Source organism: Marmota monax, unplaced genomic scaffold, assembly GCF_021218885.2.
Source record: "Marmota monax isolate L192 unplaced genomic scaffold, Marmota_monax_Labrador192_F-V1.1 WCK01_AAM20220418_F8-fsc00039, whole genome shotgun sequence".
Lineage (NCBI taxonomy): Eukaryota > Metazoa > Chordata > Mammalia > Rodentia > Sciuridae > Marmota > Marmota monax.
Window position 1 is genome coordinate 11,415,558 of NW_026693602.1, and position 13,380 is coordinate 11,428,937.

Below are 13,380 nucleotides of genomic sequence, written 5' to 3' on the forward strand. Positions count from 1 at the left end.
CTACAATTTCTAGAGTGGAAGGATTACTAGAGTCCAGGTCTCTCTGTGTAGTAAGGAACTGAGGAGTGAAGTTTGGGGAGGAAATGTGGCTGTAATTGCACAGCAAGGATCAGAGAGGTTTTCTGGAATGTTGTTAATTTATTTCTTCTTATGTTTTCAGTTCTGGGGATTGAACCCAGGGCCTAGCACATTCTAAGCAAGCCCTCTACCACTGAGCCACATCCCGGACTGAGAGGTTTTCTGGGTAGAAAGATTGGGAGAAACTTTCAGACCTATGCAGGAGATGATGGAGTCTTCAGCTCACGGTAATCCATGAATGCACCAAGAAAATAACCGAGCCTTATGAAAAAATGTCAAAACAAAGGGTAGTCAGAACAATTCCCATCTGCATCTGTTTGCACTTCCAATAGCCAGAGAAGACAGGGAACTACATGGGATACTGAGTAGAATCATCAGGGAAGTGTTTTTGCAGGAGAGCTAGCTTTGCCTTAAGCCTAGCTCTTCTGCATCTTCCATGAGAAAAAATTTTAAGCAGTCTATGGACATGTGTAACTGATTTACAGAAATTTGTGTCGAAGAACAAAACACAAAAATATTATAGGATTCGACCAAATCCATCAATTTAACAAAATCTATCAAATGGAAACATTGAATGAACAGTATCTAGTTTCCACTGAAAAAGTTCCAACAGTAAGAAGAAGGAGAAAAGTGACTTGAACCTGAAATAACCAATCAGTGAGAAAAAGCTTAGAAATGATACAGAAAACAGAATAATATTCAACTGTTATAAATGTGAGTTTTTAAAAAGGTACAAAAAACATGAATATAATTGAAATAGATAAGAGTGACTACCTTAATATTAAACTAAGAAGATTTCAAAAGCAAACAAACTTTTGCCAGGAATAGAAAACCTATTCACTAGTCATAAATGGGCTACTGCATTCATTCATGAATTCAGTTCTGTGACTATTTCAATGAAATTGACACTAAAATAGGTTGAAAATCATATTTTATAGCTTACAATCTATAGGAATATATATATGTGTGTGTGTTTTCTAATGCTCTAATTTGTCATACAAATTTTCTCAGAAGAACTCTAAAATCATGGTTATTTCAAAACTTAACACAGTGGCTTATTTGTTGCTCAGTTTAAACTTCGAAAAGGTGTTCCACATCTGGGATGATGAGACATACAGAATTAAGGTAGAAATCTTATATATTTGTCCCGAAAGAGAAATTCAAACACATAAAACCAAAAATGATTAAGTTTAAAAATAAAATATTTTATCTGAAGTACAGTTTGAAATTTTAACATCCCTTAATATATAACTAATAAACAATTTGTAGGAAAACAAGTGTTGAATAATACTAGCAATTTTAGCCATTTTACATTTGCATAACTACTGAAAAACACAGTGTACAGATGTTGATCATGATAGGCCATATTCAGGTCCATAAAATGAGTTTCAATAAATTAAAAAGAATTTATGTCATGAAAAGATATGTTTTCTATCAAGACAAAATTCAAATATACAATACTCATGTTATTTAAAATTTTCTAAAAACTGTTCTGTATACCCAAAACTAATGTAAGGTTGTGAAAAATCAAAAGGAAAATCAGAAATTACTTTGAAATGAATGAAAATGAGCATGCAAATTATTTGAAATTCATGTACACAACTGAAGCAATGCTCTTTGAAATAACTTTTATATTAGGAAAAAATAATTCAATCAATAACCAAAGCAAATTGAAATCAAAGTAAGCTACATGCTATGGTCTGAATGTTTGTTTTCCCCTCAAAATTCCTGTTGGAATCTAAATCTTCGCAGTGATAGCATTAAAAAATGAGGGGTTTTTTTTTTGGGGGGGGATGTTAGGTCAAGAGAATGGCAGTCTAAGACTTCTTAATAGGACAATTTGTGTCCCTCTGCTAAAGAGGCCATGGAGAACTGTTTTCCCTCTGTGTCACATGGAGACCATGGGAGGTACCATTTATATACGGGACACTATGCCCTCACCAGACACCAAGTCTGCTGTTGTCTTGATTTTAAACTTCTCAGACTTTAGAACTGTAGAAATAAACTTCTGTTCTTTATAAGATATACACTTATTGTATTTTGATATGACATCTCAAATATATTAAGAGCAAATTTATTTAAAATTAGCAGAACAATATTAAATATCAATGGACTCCATAATAATTATTCTTATCAGTAAAATATAAGAGAAAATATACAGACACTAAAACAAGAAATAAAAGATTAAATGTATTTGTACTAGAGATCATAAAAGATAATAAAAACACTTTTTTAAAGTTTATGCCAAAATATTTTAAAATTTAGATAAAATGAATGTGACTTGAAAGAAAATACATTCCAAAAAGTTATCTAAAAATAAGTAGTAAATGAATTATCTTGTTTTCTTAAGTAAATTGAATCTATGACTTAAAACCTTTTACACACACACAAATTCCAAGTTCAGGAGGTTTCTATGGAAACCCCTAAATATTTGGAAAGAATAAACTTCAAAATGATCTCCATGTCAAATAATAAGTCAAAAAATAAACCAAAAAGTAATTGGTCTCGATAAAATATGACCATGTTCACTTCAGGATTCCTTGGGAAGAAGTTGATAGCTTTAGATATTTATGTTAAACACAGGAAAGTAGTTTAAAGTTAATGATAAAAATTTTCTAACTTACAAACAAAAAAGAAAAGAAAATTAAATTCTAAGAAGAAGAAAGTAAGATCCAGAGATAAACCAGAAGTCTAAAAATAGAAAACAAAAATACAAAAGAAAAAATATATAATCTGATTCTTTAAAAAAATAAAATAAAATAAACAACAACAAAAACCACCACCAAACATCTAGATAATCCAAGCAAAATAAAAAGAAAATCTCTGTCAGAATCTGAACTGTGGGCAGAGTGGGAGGATTGGTGTTTCTTATGGGCATTCAGACCATGCTACCATCCTAAGAAGACAGCAGGAGCCAGGAGAAAATTAATGCCATGAGGGAGGGCCAAGTTTTAGGACACCATGGAAAGTTAGACTGTATTGTCCACAGGCAGGAATTTACCAAAGTTTCAGTTTTCCCAATGAGATGTTATTTTCTTTGTCATGCTTTTCCTGTCAAGTCAATTTTCAATTATTTTCACTTCTTATACAAACTACAATATCTTATTTCTTACATTATTCTGAATGTGATTCTAATATTTTAGCCTGCGTTTACTAGGAAGCCATTATTTGATTCTATCCTCCATTCTGTTATATTTTTAAATCCTATGTTAAAGTCATATTATAATTTTGTTATTTTCTAATTTGTTCTTTGTTTTCTAATTCTTATAAAGCATTTTATTATTTGTCTTTTTTATTTCACAAAATATCATGTACTCAGTTAATTTATGAAGATTTCAAAATTTAAAGATGACAGATTTTTATTATCCTCAGTTATATTATCTATAATAAATCAGAAGATTTTGGTATTAGAATTAAGTATTAAAATGTTTAAGGCACCTTGAATAGTGTTGGGCATATATTATATACTAATATGTCCATTTCTTTCCTTTTTTTCATGTTCTGATTTATTTAGTTCTTCCCTATTAGTAAATTTATAGTATCTATAAACAAACCCTACATGTTTGCCTTGTTCATTTGTTCTGTTTTATGTACCTCACAAATATATAGTCTCCTTGATGTCAGGAACCTGTCTCCTTATTTAAATCACACTCATCTTCTGAGCATGATTTTTTTATACATAAATGTGTATGAAATGGATTAGTGTCAACTACTTGACTACTTTATTCAATAAACTATCAAAAATTGATTTTAATTTTGAGGCTTCCTTAAGCACATAATTTTAAGACTTTGCAATATTTTTAGTAATATTTAGTTAATAAGAAAATAATTATATTTATACTCATAAAATACTAAACCATGAAAGCACTGTACACCAACCACATTTGTTTTGAAGAAAACAATGAAAATAATCATTAATTCTCCTCAAATTCTCATCATCTTACTTATCCTCATTTTTATAGAAAAAAATGTTTCTCATCTATTTTATTTTTAAGGAAAGCTCTTACAGTCTTCGACTATCAAATGTTTTCGTTTTTTTAGTGGAAAATGTTTCTGAAAGTGCTTAAATCAATTTAATCTATGAAAATACTATAAAATAAATTCAGGTAAAATGACACAGAGGCCAACGTTGTGTTTTATTTTCCTTCTCACATCTTCCTAATACGTCCTGGAAGTTTATATAATTATTTTAATTAGGGTTATGAACCTCTACCTGGGTAGGTGAGGGGCTAATTACCTAATTTATATGCAAACTGAGCAATTTTCTCTGGGCTCTTTATCACTTCATCTTTCCATCTAAGTTCCTCTGTTTTAACCAATTAATATTTATTTTATTTTGTCCCATTTATACTAATGACTAAAAATTACCCTCAGTGTAAACTCTATGCTGATGTTTCAAATAGAGTATTTCATTTTCACTCTTTTCAGTTTTAGAACCTTTAATCTTGTGTGTTTACTGCTATGTATGCAAGGCCTATTTTCAATTAAAATGAACAGATTAATTAGCATACAGCCTGTATTAGCTTTAGAGTTTACATATAACAAAATAATACTACAGACTTCTAAACAATTATGTCAGGGGAAGGACTGATTGTAAATTTTTATGTTTCTCTCATTATTTAATAATTTTTAAAAAAGCGTTATAAAGAGACAAGAAAAAAAGAAAATGTCTGCTGTATCACTGCAGTAGACCATGAGATCAAAAGAGTGCAGTTATTGCTATTTATTCTAAAATTAGCAACATACCTAGCATGTCAGTCTGCAATCTTAGTCCCTTAGTGCTACCCCAACAAAATGCCTAAGACTGGGTAATAAAAAAAGAACAGTTCTGGAGCTTGGGAAGTCCAAAATCAAGGTAGGTTTGGTAACTAATAAGGATCAGACTAGTTCGATTCAAAGATGGTGGCTTCAATAATATATCACAGGAGGGGCAAAAGGGAATTTACCTGAATTTACTTTTTAGTATTTTCATGGATTAAACTGATTTAAACACTTTCAGTCAAATCTTGTCAGTCATTTCCAGCCATTTTTATAGCAAAAGTCCCATGAGGACTCTATCTTCATTGACATACTATATATAAAGTCACACCTCTTAACACTGCCCAGTAAAAATTAAGTTTCAACATGAATTTTGGAAGGGACATGGACACTCAATACTCTTGAGTGAATGAAAAACAAACACTTGCATTTATATTAGAAGAGGTATATATTGCAGTGTCTTGTTTATTTTTTTAATGCAATTATAGTTATTACAAAAATTCAGAGCAATGAGTGGGCTTTGAAGTAAATTTGTACATCAGTCATTGACATTTAGAATATTAACTCTGTTTCAGTATCACAAGAAATTTAATATGTATATTAGTAAGAATTATTTAGATTTTTTTCTTCCCAATGATTAAACATCCATTTCTCTTCTTTCTATTAAAATGTGAGAAAACACACACACACACACACACACACACACACATCACAGATTTTAATATTGCAGCTATCTTACTTTGGTAAGATTATTTTCATTAATATTTAAATAGAAATTGGATTTTTTTCAACTGAAACTACTTGTACTACATATAATCTAAGGAAAAGAGTTCAAATATAATACAAAACATTTCATTTTTCTTGATAGGGAGAACAAAATGTAGGGCATGTCAAACACCTGCTAAATCATGTGTTTGACAACTTTAAACAGTTAAATAATATCACAACAGTTAAATTGTACCACAAAGAGATAAGCAGATTATGCTGAGGGAAAAAAAATTCCATATGAAAATGACACTAAGCACTGTCCTTCCCCTCCGTTGGAGGGCATTTATTCTTGGGCACCATGTGTGCCTTCTTCCCGAGGGGGGAGGTCGACCTGGACCCGGTGGATGGCTCTTCACAGCTCAGCTTGCCAACTTCATGTCAGAAATGATTAGTGAGAAATAAGAAAAGAAAATTTCCCCTGTTGATAATAGGGGACAAATAGAAGAGACTTAAAAAAATTGTCACAGGAAATCACATTTTTTCAGTAAAAATACTGTGTACTTGATAATACATAATACCATAGAACAACCTTTATTTTTACATCTTTTAGGCATGAACCATTGAACTTGAGAGATATGAAATAATAGAAAATTCTGTGCCATCTCACAAAAGGGTATGTTGCAATATAATCATCTTTAAAATAAACAATGACTGTATTTGGGTTATCTTGATAAGGAGAGTACAATTAATCATGATTTTTCCTTAATTATGTCTTGTAGAAATCTACTGTAAATGTGTTTGGATTTATAATAATCCAAAATCCACATTATATGTGAAAAATCTTTAAAATGAGAAAATTTATTACAACTCTGTTTTGGCTCATATTCTGAAAATATTGCAACATAAAAATCTAAAGAAAGTTGTAAATTTCCCTAAACAGAATTATAAAAAGCCTCATAATTCATATTATGAATTCAATATTAATGTAGAACTAACATTTTGATATACCAGATTCATACGATTAATAAGAATTCTTTACCTTCATTTTGAATCTTCTCTTAATGAGAACTCCAAGATAAACAGTTTTGCTAGAAAAGAAAATACAACATATGAAATTAGTGCAAAGAATTTGAACAAAATGTGCTATAATTTAATATGTATATTGATCTACACTAGATCCGTATGTAGTCCAAGACAAAATATTCTATACAATTAAGACAGATCTTTGCTTAATGGATTCAATATTATTTCATATTTAATATTGAGGAATAATACCATATTCATTTATAACCCAGAAAGAAATTAACTTAAATCCCGGTAGAAATTTAAGTTACATGACTCCTTATGCTAATAATCTTAAAGTTTAAAAGCTAATTCCCCATCTCCATTGTATTTTGAATGCATCCCAAATCTATAATGCCAGAGGATGAATTCCTATTTTTGATAGTAATCTTTGCTCCTGTCCCCCCATCCCCAGCAGTAGTCTAGGCTAGAAATCCCAACACACTCTCTCACTAATTTTTTTTTAAAGTTCAATAAAATATAAAACTATTATTATTTCCTTAAGGAGACAATCATTAAGAAATATTTTTTTTTTAATCAGGGAATTAAACCTTAAGAATATTTATTGGTCCTAGGAAAGTTCAAGTCATATTCTTTGGGATCCTGAAGAGTGAAGGATCAGAGACAAATCTCCAAGTCCAAACAAATTGAAGTGTAGTAGGAGAAACTCATAAGACAAAGACTTTAGACAGAATTCCCACCCTTCTCTCACAGAAGAGAATTCCCCTTTACCTATGTATTCTTGTTGCCGACTCTTATGCCTCTGAATGTCGTTACACACTATAAAAGCCCTTTTCTGCCTTGACAGACCTTGTTTTATTACCATGACTGTGCTTCCCATTGTGCACAAGGGCTTCGCTGGAGCCAGGACTCATGTTTTATACCCAACGTGTTTGGGTTGTCCACACTACAGCTAGATAAATTTTGGTTATACTGAGTTGTAATGTAGATTGATTCTCTGCACTCCTTTTGCCTCATGATGGGGCTCTTCTCCAGGTATAATCTGAACCAATATGTGATGCCTAAAACTTTATTTCCACCAGAAATCCATTTCCTATTTCTAATATGTCCAATGGTTTTCTTTTCACAAAACAGCTGTTTTTGTTCACAGTACTCGCTAGCATTGGACATGTTGCTGCTACATTTCATCTACTTTGCAGAGTTCTCCAAATATTTGAATATCAGAATCTTTAGATGCATAGAAATAAGGTAGGTGAGGCCTGCATTCTTTATAGTCCAACAGTCTGGTTGCAATCAATTCCCAAAAAAATTGTGCCCTTAATGGTATCCTTTGTATCAGGTGCACAATGAAAAGCAAATGGCAAAATAAATGGACACATTATTGGCATCCCACTTGTTTATTAAAACTCATTCTGATAATCCTTACCTCACATGACCAAAACGCCTCACAGTGATGTACATTTGCAGACTTCCATTTGAAGTCAGGTTCCAAGAGCATGGATCATCCTGACATGGTCTTCTGGGGCACCTGGTCTAATTGTAGCAGGAATCAATATCGATTGTTTGTACCGAACTTATTTTGAAGGCCCATTGCCATTTGGGTTTTCTTCCTTGCAAAACCAATTTATTCAATATTCTAAGCATCTGGTAATATTTCTTTTTCTCTATATTTGTCATTGATTTTCAGAGGTCTTTCAACTTTTGGAAAATATGTTGTGCTAGGGGAATAGTGCTGATCCAGATTGCATGCACTGTACTGTTCTACTGAGTTCCTCTTCCTCACTTCATCTGGTTGATACAGAGTAGGCATAAATAGATACAGAAGTAGTAGTCATCACACATACTAGAAAAACAGTTGAATTCACCAGCAGCCACAATTTTATCAGGTGTGGTAATGTCATTATCCTATCAGCCCAGTAGGAATTCTAGCTCTGTACTGGGGAGAATGCTTTCTTTTATAAGCCACAGTTACAGAATTAGTTCTGAGACCTCAACCCTGCCCAAGCCTGTCAGAGGCTGCCCTTAACAGGAGCTAAGCACATCTTTAAGTCTTGAGTAAGGAGATACTGAACTGGCATTGCACCTGCTACGATGCATGTGGATTTACCTCTGCTTGGCTAGAGAGGTGCAGCTCTGGGATTGGGTGTCACCTGATGGGGCTGAGTTATGTCCATTTGTTTGTTGTAATATTGCCCCTTAACGTTTTTGGATGGAATGTTCTATCAAATGACTCCCCTCAATAAATAGGCTTCAGGATGTGCCCCCTCCTCGCCTGCCTCCTGTGTGTTTCTCTTACCCCTCCTTGTAGGAGGTTACATCTGAAGCAGAAAAGCCATCCTGAAATCACCCCCTGTTGAGGGCTGAAATCAAGTCAAGATGGCGCCTGGCACATTGCCAGGAGGAGTGGTCTGTGAAGCAATGCCAGGGAGCTATTAAGATGATGAGGATTCCTTATTGGTTGACTGCTGTATCTAGTTTATGTTAATTGAGTTAAGATATGTGTAATTAGTTAAGTATATATACTTCTGCTGTCCAGCAGAGAAGCGGCTCCTGCTATCTCGGGTGCCCGCTACTTTGAGTTCTCGCTCAGTTCCTGCTGAGTTCACTAGCAATAAAGTAGTTCCCAATTCAGCCTTCAAGTTGCTTGTCACCTCTCGATTATTTAACCCAGCCGGACTACGGGAACCCCCCAAAAAGGTATTTTCTGTGTCTGTGTAATCTATTCGTGCCAGCCCAAATGCCTCTGAGTGACCCTGGTTCCATATCCTGCACTGGAGGGGGGCTACACATGTCCTCTCTTCCCTAGGTCCGGTAGAAAAGCAAAGGGATCTGTCTCCTAAGCCCCTTCTCCAGGTTTCCTCTTGGTGAGAGTGAATACACACTTGTGAAGGCCAGACATGCCTGTATGTATCTAGAACCCAATGTTTCAATGACCTGTTACCATTATCTATCATCAAACCACCATTCTAAGAATGGTAATGTAGCCATTTTTTTAAATATATTTCTTTTCCCATGTTTGGATGCTACATGCCCTGATATCTGTTCTTTGTTCTGGAAAAAAAAAAAACTCAATATGGATAACAGTCCTGATGGAGAGCCCTCTCTTCCCTATTGTGAGCAGGTGTTGGGCATTCTGAGGCCTCTTGGGTGCTACAGAAAGAAACTCCAGAGTGGGGTCCTTCAGAACCATCTTCTTGGCACAGAGCAACTTTAATCTAAAAATAAGTAAACAAATAAAACCCTTTCACTTCCTATCAGTTTATACTGTAAATATAAAGGTTTTGAAGAAGAGTATTGTAAACAATGCCCACCAGCCACTGTGCAATAAAAAATAAAGAGAAGCACTCCATCTTGTCCAAACTAGAAAGTAGGAAAAAAAAATTATGGAGGAAACAAAGGATAGAGAAAGGCATTCTTTAAATAACTGAAATAACTGCATCAATACTGCATCATAAAATAAAAATTATTTTTTAAAATATGAAATGCATATTCTTTATATATAATACACTTAACTGGAAATTGAGGTCAGAAAATTAACAATATACTCCATAAAGTAATTGAAATTAACATAATACATTACTGAGTAACCCAGCAGTCAAACAATAAGCCTCAAAGAGAATTTAAAAAAAATATGTGGAACTGAAAAATAAAATAGAATGTAGCAAAATTTCCAAGTTGCATCTAGAGATGTAATTAGAGGGAAATGTTTAGCTCCATGTTTCTATATGTAAAAAAATAAAAGAAAAGAAAGAAATCAAACTGAAAATCTAAACTTCTATCAAATAAATAGCAAAAAGAGGAGAAATATTAATACTGCATAAGAAATCCTACAATTGTAAATAAACACAATAGAAATTAGTGAAGCAGATGATAATTCTTTTTTAGAAAGTGATAAATCTTCAATAAGACTGCATATATATTAATGGTTTAATTAGAAATTATTATGGGCACTTCTTCCCATATGATTTTAATAAATTAGACAAAAGGAACCTCTTTTGTCTATGTAGGTCTATGAACTACTAAAACCCAAGATTCCTGGAACATTGAATACATAAATGAAAGCTATAAACCATCCTGTACCCTTCTCAATTTTGATAGATTGATTCAAGTAATTTCTTGTTGTGGGAGGTTGTCTGTGCCTTTGAGTAAGCTCAGTTGCATCCCTGCCTCTGACAGATGCCAATAACACATACCCATAATGACAACTCAAAATATCTACAGAGCTTGCCAGTATTCCCCACAGGGTTAAAACCACCACTTTAGACCTTATCAAAGGAAATGCTCCAGAATTTCTAGTTTAATTGGTTTAGAGTTCTATCATGTATTTTAAAATGGAATAAAATTCTTTTATTCAAGTTTTCCAGAAATTAAAGAGAGAATAATACTTCCCAACTCATTCTATAAGCAAGTATCACACTTATGCCAAGTCAGACAAAGAAAGGGGGAGGAAAGGGGGAGGAAAGGGGGAGGGGAAAAAAGCAAAAGAACAAATAAAACAGAAAGCATTCTTTTTTTTTTTTTTTAATTTCTGATTGACTTAATTTTTCCACAGAGGCTATGGGAAAGTGTGTGATTTTATTTTCGAATGTTTGGAATTTTCCATGTATTTCTGAATTAAAGGTTTATTTAATTTTTGTCACAGGATGTATACTGTGTGTGTCATTGAATACATTTTAGTCAGCTTTTTGCAGCTGGGACCAAAAGACCTTACAAGAATAATTACAGAGAGGACAAGTGTATTTGAGGGCTCAAGTTTCAGAAGTCTCAGTCCATAGATGATCGACTCCAGTCCTTGGTCCCTGAGGTGAGGTAGAACAACATAGCTGGTGTGTGCACTACAGGAAGGCATCTGGGGACATGGCAACAGGAAGCAGAGAGAAAGCCTAAGCTCAGCTCCCAAAACATACCCAAATGCAGGCCCCGATGACCCACCTCCCCCAGCCACACCCTGCCTGCCTCCTTTACCACTTAGTTACTCTCTATCAAATGATTAACAGACTGAGCAGGTTAAGGCTCTCGTGCACTAGTCATTTCACCTCTGAACTTTCTTACATTGTCCCACACAAGAGCTTTTGGGGGACACCTCATATCTAAACAATGACAGCATATGAAAAAAAAAATATTTTGTGGACATTGGAACAGTGCTGTGTGAATGACTATTGTGAAGAATTGGTGGATAACACTGCTCAATTTTTACGTCCCTATATATTTTTTTCTGTTTACTTGTTCTTTTGATAATGGAGAAAAATGTTGAAGTTTCCTAATCCAATTGAGGATTTATCTATTTTTGTTTCATATAGTTTGAGATTTTTGTGGGTATATTTGTGCATGCGTGTGTGGCACACACCTTTAGGAATGATAGATTTTGAGAGTTGACCCCTTTGTCATTATATGATATTGTTTTTATGGACCTTTATCCCTTGATAATATTTCTTCTTCTGAACTACACTTTATTAGATACTTTCACTACAATCTTTTATGATTAATGTTTTAATAGCATATTACTTTCCTTCTTTTTATCTATGTCTTTACACTTAGATGTTTCCAGTACACAGGAAAATATACCTGTGTTACCTGTGTGCTGATTTTATATCCAATTTAGCAATTTTCATCATTTAATGACTTTGTTTATAACATTTTTCTATATTGTTATTATAAATATATTTAGATTTTATCAGCAATGACCCCACTTATTACATTTTTCTGATTTATTGATTTTTAGTTTCTTGCTGCCTTTCTTTGGCATGTTGAGTATTTTTATAGTTCTATATTTACTGTATTATTTTTCTCTTTTTAGTTACCTATTTGTGTGATTGCCCCATTGTTTACAACATATTTCTTTTAGGAAACACAGTCAAACTTCAAAGAATATATAGAGTAGAAGGAACCTTTAAGAATACATTCTCAAAATCCCACTTCTGTATTTGTGACATTATCTTTTATTTTTACATAGGCTATAAGGTTGCTAAACATTGCTACTTTTATTTCTTTAGAGAGTCAAACATATTTCCATGTTTATATTGTCTGTGGTGCTAGGGGTCAAGCCCATGGTCTCATACATGCCAGGCATGTGCTACTACAAAACCCCTAACCAGCTCAATAGTCAAATAAGTGTGATTAAAAGAGAAAATGTATATTTTTATATTTGCCTTTATGTTTTTCATTTCTGAGGATCTTTATATATTTGTGTAGACCTATGCTTTGTCTAATATTATATTCTTAATGCCTAGTTTTAAAATTTCTTACAGTGTTTAATAGGTGATATTAAAGTGTCTTATGTTCTCTTTCCGAGAGAAACATGCTATTTTCTCTTCAGTTTTGAAAGATATTTCCTTCATGGAATTTGACATCAATAGTTTTTTTTTTTTTTTTGTGTGTGTGTGTGTGTGTGTGTGCTCTTCCACTGCTTCAACGTCCTCAGTTTTTGTTTGAATAAAAGCTCCTTCTCCCTTATTTGAAATAGAATTTAAACTTGGCTCATATAAAAATCTAGATTGAGTTTTCAGCACTTTTAATATATCCAACATTCAGATTTTTGTACTTACCAAAGTATAATTATCATAGTTACATGTCTCTTGATAGATTGCAATAAATGGCTTTAGATAGCCAATAAAGTAAAAGAAACATGGCCATCCATTGTGTTCTCGCTGGAATTGTTTGGGAGGCAAAACCTGCCATAATCTTACATTCACTATCCTTTATTTGTAGTTTGACTTTGTTTTTCTGTAGTTGCCTTGAAGGTTTTCTGTTTTTGTTGTGTGCCTGCATGTATGTTATTGATATTAACTTTATTAATGTTTGAGAAATTCTTGA

The 13,380-nt window shown here is 33.1% G+C and overlaps 1 long non-coding RNA gene across 1 annotated transcript; it reads right to left on the minus strand.

The window, feature by feature from the left end:
- Positions 1-5,355: 5,355 nt before the first annotated feature.
- On the minus strand, positions 5,356-8,102 carry LOC124103131 (uncharacterized). Its single transcript, XR_006855108.1, has 3 exons — positions 7,994-8,102; positions 6,584-6,632; positions 5,356-6,022 (listed from the first exon to the last, which is right to left on the minus strand). It is a non-coding gene; the product is annotated as an uncharacterized LOC124103131 (long non-coding RNA).
- Between the last annotated feature and the right edge of the window lie 5,278 nt (positions 8,103-13,380).